Consider the following 9,110-nt stretch of genomic DNA (forward strand, 5'->3'; position numbering starts at 1 on the left):
TTTTGGTTTATGTACATATGTACATGGATGTAAATACCACCACACGTTGTGGTATAAAGCTCCACTATGCGATATTTGTTATGATGTCATGTTATTATGTTGGTTTTCTTTCAGTAGGGTGATCATTGTAAATACCACAGCGAGCTAAGTTATAAAGCTCCATTTGTAGTATATATTTTTCTTACAATAGTTTTGTGGTGATAGGTGTTGTTGAACACTGAGGACAGTGTTCCCCCAAGGGGGAGGGTTCTGTAATATTCCTGGTGAAAATTCCATGTAATAAAAATTAATAAAGGAAAAATAATAACCACAAAAGATGGAACATTTATTCCAAGTTGAATGTTGGGCAGAATCCTAGTTATTGGGATCAATTGTGATTGTTTATGGCTAAGGAAATTGGAAAAGGCAATGGCTAAGGCTTTTGAAAGGCAAAATGGAATCCTTGGGACAGTTATTTATGAAAATAATGGAAATTAGGAGAAAAGGGAGGTGAAAGGTCATAGGTTGCATGTGAGGAGGAAAATGAAGGGAAAATGAATTCCTGGTCAATTCAGTTTTGGAGCTCTCTCATTATTATCTCTCTCTCTCTCATACTCTTGGAGACTTAGAGTTTTCTTGGAGAACTCTTGGTGGGTGTGCCATACTTGGATTCTTGGAGAAAGAAGGCAAAAGAAGAGTAGGAAAGTGCAAGAAGGCATCAGGATCAACAACTACATCAGATTTTCTTGTAAGTATGTAGTTGCATGTATGTTTCCTTCACTAGTTTTGGCATGCATGGCACATGCATGTGGTTTCTTTGTTGTGATCTGTCATTGGAATGGAGGATTACCTGGATTGATAGTGGATTACCTAACCTTTCGATTTCTTGGATAGTCATGGTGATTTTGGGTTTACTTCATTGTTTCTTTTTTGTTGGTTCTCATGTTTCCTTAGCTTAGTTTGATTTACTAGTTCCTAGAGCCTTGGTTGGACAAATGCTCTGGATCCCTTGGTGTGTTGAGGCAGTAGTCCTAGAGCCATGGTTGGACAAATGCTCTAGAGCTTGATGAAAGTTGTGGGTTGAGTTACTAGTCCTGAAGCCTTGGTTGGAAAAAAACATTCTGAAGCCGTCGATGGCTAGGATAGAGACCAATCTGATTATGGTTTTGTGATGTCAGACTGTGAGGTGGAATCACTATTTGATGGGTTGAGGTTGATGGCCTCTAGAAGACCTGGATGGTTTTTGATTGATGTGTTCTATGAAATCCCACATTCATGCTTGGAATATGGCACGGGGGTGAATGGATGAAGAGAGATTTGGCTCAGCCATTCTACGGTCCGGTGGAATGTGGAAGTCCCATCTTGGGTTTGGGTTTTGCATCATTAATGAAAGATTATTTCTTTTGGTATTTCTCTGAGTATTATGGTGGATTATATGTGGTGTATATGGTTATGATTTCATTGATATTTTTGTCCCTATTATGTTGGTTACGTACATGTTTTATGACAACATCCATGTGTGGCTCTCATCATGTTTTTACTTGTAATTGAATGGTCAATGTATCTATGACCTAAAGGATGGAATGAAAGTTGATGTGATAAGGCATCAATGGTTTTTATTGATTCTTAGCTAAGTATGAGCCCCCTATGCCTAGAACTATTAATTACACCTGTAGATTAAACATTTGCAATATGTTTGACAAAATGCCTGTCATGGCTAGTAGGGGCCCAATCAAGGTCTTGAACAAGTATTTTCTTTAGTACTTTTATTTCCTTGTTATTTTACTGATCCAAAGAGATGGTTCAATTTTGGGTAGTGACCTCAGCTCTGGGCTTGAAAAAGTGGCCCAAATCCCAGAGTCGCTGGCAGAGCACTCACAGTTTTGGTCTCTGGTCACTAGTAGGAAAGCATGTGAGAGAAACTTTGGGTTTCTAGTCATCCTCATGCTTATAGCATGTGAGCGACTGAGGCTTAAGTTGTCCAAAATTTCAGCGGAACCCCAAGGTTTTTCTAAAGTATTGGATTGGTTCCTGAGGGTACTATAATTGATGATTAATGTCTGTATGGTGTGCTTCCATTGATTCCACTTCCTTAACATGACTTAGAAGGTTGAATCATATCATAGTTACCTCTTGTCACATGCTTACCCCGGTTGGCCGGTTTCTTGGGTAGATGTGGGGGGAGGATGTTACATTATGATATGTTTAATGAAATGTCCTTCATGGCTAGTCGAGGTCCACTTAAGGGCTTGTTCAAGTTTTTAATTTTGCATCATTGTTTCCCTGTTATCTTACTGTTCTAAAGGTGTCATTCAATTTTGGGCAATGACCTGGCACAACATTGAGAAGAATAGCCCTTGGAAGCTGTCATGCCTTGTCATGAGAGCACCCAATGACTCCTAGATGCTGGCAAGCCTGTAGCATGAGAGAATCTAGAGGTCAAGTGGTGAAATACTTCAATGGGTCTTAGGGTCTAGCTATCCAAGTGGTTGGGATGGTTCCTGGGAGTCCTGTAGTTGATGTGGAAGGTTTTTATGTTTGTTTCTGTTAATTCCACTTCCTTAAGGTCACAAGGAGGTTCACTCTAATCATAGTATCCTCTCATCACATGTTTACGACGGTTGGATGGTTACTTGGGTAGATGTGGGAGGAGGGCCTTACAAAGTGGTATCAGAGCATGGTTCACCCCTCGGACTAGATGGGTGGTGTGTTGGTCATGCATTCATGTCATTTAAACGTGTGATTAATCATCCTTGTGGTCTATGTGCTTTTTTCATATGCATGATGTCAGTCATGGTTGTATTGATGTTGTCATGTGGAAGAGAATGATGTTGTTGTGCAATATGTCATCATGAGTGTATGATTGGTTACATGTTGTTTATTCTTGTGCATTTTCAGTGTACGTCAGTATGAATGTTGTTGTCATGCATGAGGTCATGGTATGTGTAGTTGATATGGTCATGCATTGATGACTAGACTCTAGCTAGACTAATGTTTACATGGTTATTTACTTATGTATTATATGTCTATATGCTATTATGATTATGTTTATACATGTATCATGTTGATTTGATGATTTTACAAATGAGATATCCTCCCTGAATTTTTCTTAGGCACATTGGTTTATTGTGATTTTGTTTAGCTGACATAGTACGCCTTGTAGGAGAAAGATTAAAATGACTAGCAAGATGGTAGACTACAAAGACTCTCCCTATGAATCTGATGAGCATCATGGTGTTGGGCACTCTTCTGGTTTGGTAGACACATTGAGAATATTGAAGGAAGAAATAAGGAGTTGTAAGGAAGAATTGCAACAACAAGGGCCACTTCGGATCAGCCATGGAAATCAGGACAAAACTAATGGGGCATATGGAATTAGGTCTCATGGTGGTTACATATTGGATAGAGATGACATGGTTAGAGATGGAATATTGTTGGGTACTCAGGATAGTAGAGGTCATGGACACATGTATTATTCTAGTTCTAGTTCTGATAGGCATCATGATTGTCATCATTATCATCCTTATAGGAGGAGTGATAAGGGATACTTTCCATATGAGTTTAAGAAAGCAAAGCCACCTACTGTTGATGGAGATGTGAAGAATTCAGAAGATGCAGAGGCTTGGATACTTGGGATGAATATAATTTTTGAGTTGCATAATTACACAAATAATATGAAGGCCATAGTAGCTATCTTCAGCCTGAGAGGTAAAGCAGACATTTGGTGGGAAGATGTGAAGTGGGTTAGAGAAATCATCACTGATGACTTGAGTTGGGATGAGTTCAATAGGATTTTCAGGAAGAAGTACTTGTCATAGAAGTGGTAGACATTAAGGCCAAAGAATTCTATGAGCTAAAGATGGGATCAATGATAGATGAAGAGTAAATGAGAAGGTTTCTAGATCAATTGAGTTAAGTACGATATCTTAAAGATAAGAAGGCTAAAGATCAACTATTTGTTAGTAGATTTCCATTAGTATTTAGAGATCAAAATGGTTATCATGAGCCTCGGTAACTTGAGGAAGTTATTGGAAAGTTGAAGCATTTCTATGAACAATCAAAGAGTAAGAATAAATCTCAGCAAGGTTGGAAAGGAAAAGACAAAGGTAAATGTAAATGGCAGCAAAAAAGAACAAGGACTTAGAATGTAGATGAGAAAGAAAATGTGGCACCACAAAAGAGGTTCAATGTAGCTAGATAGGAACATGGGTCACAATAGCAGTAGCATAGAGGTGAGGGTACTTGTCGGTTGGAGTGTTGGACATGTAGTAAGGAGCATCTTAAGATATATTTGCCATAGATTTTGGGTGGTAGACCTCAAATATATAATGCGCAGGAGGCACATAATGTTGGAGATGTTGGTCAGAGTGTTCCTCATATTTATGTAGCATTGGATAATAAACAGGCATACCATTAGGAATCTATCATTGAGATGGATGGTAAGCTTTGTGATCAAGTTATTTCTATTTTTATTGACCTTGGATCTAATTATAGTTATGTTAGTCTTGACTTGGTGGATAAGAGTGGTTTGAGTAAGGAATTGCATTCAGAATCTTGGTTAGTGAAGTTGGCTACAAATACAAAGAAGTGCGTTTATCATTAGGTAAGAGATTGTGCATTTCATTTGAATGGTATGTCGACCACAACACATTTAACTGTATTACTATTCAGATCATACAATATGTCGTTTGACATGGATTGGTTGTACCACCATAGAGCCAAGGTAGATTGTTATGATAAAGTAATTGAGTGTGTTGATGACAATGGGGAACCAAGAGTCTTATAGGGAATGAAGAAAGCCATGCCAATTAGGATGGTGACAACTATGCAGGCAAAGCATAGTTGCAGGAAAGGGTGTGTGTTATTCACAATACACATTTCTAGTGACAAAGGTAATGAAGTTAACGATGCAAATGTTTTAAGCAGGTACCCAGTTCTATAGCAGTTTCAGAATGTGTTTCCCGAGGATATTTCAGAGCTTCCACCTCAAACGGAAGTAGAATTTTCTATTGAGTTAGTGCTAGGGGCAACTCCAACATCACAAAAACTGTACAGGATGACCACACCTAAGTTGGTATATTTGAAGTTGCAGTTGAAGGAGATGTCGGACAAATGATACATTAGACCAAGTGTTTCACCTTCGGGTCCACCGATATTGTTTGTGAGGAATAAATATGGTACTCTCAGATTGTACATCAACTACAGATAGTTGAACAAAGTGACTATCAAGAACATGTACCCATTACTGAGGATTGATTATTTATTCGATCATCTGAAGGGAGCAACAATGTTCTCTAAGATCAACTTGAGGTCAGGATATCATCAGGTACACATCAATGAAGAGGAGATTCACAAGATATATTTCATGACTAGGTAAGGGAATTATGAATCTTTTGTAGTTTCATTCAGTTTGAGTAATGCTCCAGCTACATTTAAGTGCTTAATGAATAGTGTGGTGCATTTGTATTTGGATAAGTTTGTTATTTTGTTCATTGATGACATATTGGTATATTCTAAAAATGAGGAAGAGCATGCCGATCCTTTAGGAACAATGTTGAGGTTGTTGAGAGAGGATTAGTTATATGCTCAGCTCAGCAAGTTTAGTTTATTTCAGATTGTGGTACATTACTTGGGACATGTTGTCTCTAAGGAGGGCATTGCAGTAGATCCAGAAAAGATATGGGCCATCATGGAGTGGGTAGATCCTATAAATGTGGATGAGGTGAGATATTTCATGGGATTGGTAGGCTATTTCAGGTGGTTCATCAGGAACTTCTCATAGATTTCTTATCCTATTACATCATTGCAAAGGAAAGGTAAGAATTTTGACAAGATCGATGAGTGTGAGGCTAGTTTTGAGCAGCTCAATCATTTGTTGACACATTCTCCACTATTAAATATTGCAGATCCAAACAAGGAGTTTGTAGTATGTACAGATTCTTCCAAGAGATGGCTTAGTGGAGTCCTTACGAAGGATGGACATGTGTTATGCTATTAGTCACAAAATGTAAATGAGTAGAAGAAGAATTACACAACACATCATGTTGAGTTAGAAGTGATCATGCATGCGTTGAAGATCTGGAGGCAATATCTTCTTGGTAGGAGGTTTGTACTGATGAGTGATCATATTGGGTTGAGATATTTATTTGACCAGCCAAATCTGAATGCTAGGCAAGCTAGATGATTGGCCATGATTGACTTCGAGATTAGGTACATCAAAGAAAAGGAGAATAGGGTGGAAAATTCTCTTAGTAGGCGAGTATGGGTAAATGACTCAGTAGTTATGAGCTCCTGTGGGACAGACTTACAAGATAGGATCTTGTAGGCAGCTCAGTAGGATGTCAGGTACATGGAGATTATGCATAGGTTGCAGCATGGTACAGGTAGTAGTATATGTACATGTATAGGTATAGGTAGTGGTACAAGTAAAGGTACAGGCGGAGGTGCACAAGATGTGGACTATTGTCTTACAATGGATGGATTGGTCAGATTTAGAGATAGGATATATGTGTCGGAAAATAGTGAGCTCACGAATGTGATCATGAGGGAGTTTCATGTGAAACCTTATTTAGGTCACCCAAGCTATCAGAAGACAATGAACGCGGTGAAGAAATTTTATTATTGGCCGAATCTGAGGAAGGATGTAGTAGAGTTTGTGGCTAGGTCTTTTGATTGTTAGTGTGTGAAGGTAGAGTGTAAGCATCCAGGTGTACTACTACATCCAATTGCGTTTCGAGAGTGGAAATGGGAGGTCATTCCCATCGATCTTATCACAGGGTTTCCAAGGATAGTGAGACAACATGATCCCATCCTAGTTGTCGTGGACAGGTTAACAAAGGTTGTACACTTTATTCCAGTGATGTCTACATTCTCAACTAGCGATGTAGAATAGATATTCATTAGAGATGTGGTTAGATCACATGGGTTTCCAAGGAATATTGTGTTAGACAGGGATGCAAAGTTCACTTCCAAGTTATGGAAGGAGTTATTTATAGGTTTGGACAAGAATTTGGCGTTCAGTACAACTTATCATGTAAAGATCGATGGACAGATAGAGAGGGTCAACATAATATTGGAGGACATGTTAAGAATGTATGTGATACATCAACAGCAGAAGTGGGAAGAGTATCTTCCATTGGTAGAGTTCGCTTACAACAATGGGTATCACAAATATTTGAATATGAGTCTGTTTGAGGCATTATATGGACAGAGTTGCAATACTCCCATTATTTGGAGTGATCCAGTTAACAAGGTGTTGATTGGACTAGACATGTTGGTAGACATGGAACAAGAGATGTAGGTAATAAAGAAGAATCTAAAGGAAACATAGGATAGGCAGAAGAGCTATGCAAATTAGAACAGGTTGTTCAAGGAGTTCCAAGCTTAGGAAAATGTGTACTTTCACATCAAACCAAGGAAGAGTTGCTTATGGATTGTAACATGTGCCATGATGGAACCATGGTTTTCTGGACCCTTTATAATTATTGAGAGGATTGAGCCAGTAACCTATCGACTTGCAATACCTCCGATAGTGAATCCCATGATGTTTTCCATGTGTCATTACTTAAGAAGTATGTTAAAGATGTTGATCATGTGATTGAATGGTATGTATTTTAGGTGGAACAAGATGGAGAATTCCAGTTGGAGCCTCAATGTATATTGTAGAAAAAGGTGCTCATGCTCCTGAACCGAGCAATCAAGAAAGTTAAAGTGCACTGGAAGAAATTTGGGTCTAATGAAGCTACATGGGAGATGACAGATAAGATGTAGGCTATGTATCCTGCATTGTTTGTTGGTTGAGGCAAATCAGTTTTGGTATGGTGTTTTGGTATATGTACATATCTATATGGATGTAAATACTACTATGAGCTATGTTATAAAGATCCAATAAGCGGTATGGGTGTCATGTCATTATGATGTTATATTTGATAAGTTCTCATGTTGGTTTTCTTTTCAGCAGGGTGATCATTGTAAATACTTCATCGTGCTATGTTATAAAGCTCCATGGGCAGTATGTTTTCTTTTCAGCGGTTTTGCTGAGGTATAGGTATGGTTGAACACTGAGGGCAGTGTCCCCCAAGGGTGAGGATTCTGTAACAACTCTGGTAAAAATTCCCTGTAATAAAAGTTAATAAAGGAAAAATAATAACAACGGTTGATGGGAAACTTATTCCAAGCTGAACGTTAGGCAATACATCCTAGTGTGGGTGTTGATTTTAGTTAATATGGCTAATGAAATTGGAAAAGGAAATGATTTAGGCTTTGGAAAGGAAAAATGGCATTTTTGGTACATTTATTTATGAAAATAATGGAAATTAGGAGAAAAGGAAGGTGAAAGGTCATAGGTTGCATGTGAGGAGGAAATTGAAGAAAAATAATGGAAAATGAAGAAAATAGAGGTCAAATTGATAAAAAGGCTTCTGTGGATGAGTTTGTAACCTTTTGTTTGTTTAGTTTTGGACACCTCTCATTATTCTCTCTCTCTCTGTCATTCTTGGACACTGAGTTTTCTTGGACCATTTTTACATTAGATCAAGAAATGAAATGAAGGCAAGAGGAAGGAAGGAGCAACCGAGGAAGAGTAGGATCAAACAACTACAACAATATTCTTTACATGTATTGATTTGCATGTGTACTTTCATTACTAGATTTTGCATGCATGGTATTGCATGCAGTTCTTTTATTGTTATGGCATGGGTTTTGCCAAGTGCGACAATGTTTTCAGCATAGCCTCTGCCATTTCAGAATAAGCATGGTGTGATGGGGTTCTCATGTTTTGGTTGAGCTAGATTTCTAGATGGATTCAAAGCTCAGTGAGGTGGATATCCCAATGATAGAACACATGGCCTAGTAACCCCTGAATCAGATTGTGAGTTGCGGTAAAGCCAAATTTTGTATTTCCTTGGTGGGCCTAAGATTCCTTGCGAGTGAATGGTAGCATATACGGTAAATCTAAGAGGTGGTTTTCTCTCTGTTGGGCCTAGTAATCCCAAGTTGGGACATGCAGTAAAGCATGGAGAGTGGGTCTTGGTTTATGGTCTAGTGATCTAGTGTGCATTGCAGTAAAGCTTGAGAGACTACGAGACATGAAAATTTCTCATGGTGTAGGTGGAGAAATCCAGCGGCATCCA

Source organism: Pinus tabuliformis, chromosome 4_1 (genome assembly GCF_031772625.1).
Source record: "Pinus tabuliformis cultivar Carrire ecotype Pingquan chromosome 4_1, CPIR1, whole genome shotgun sequence".
In the NCBI taxonomy this organism is placed as follows: Eukaryota; Viridiplantae; Streptophyta; class Pinopsida; order Pinales; family Pinaceae; genus Pinus; species Pinus tabuliformis.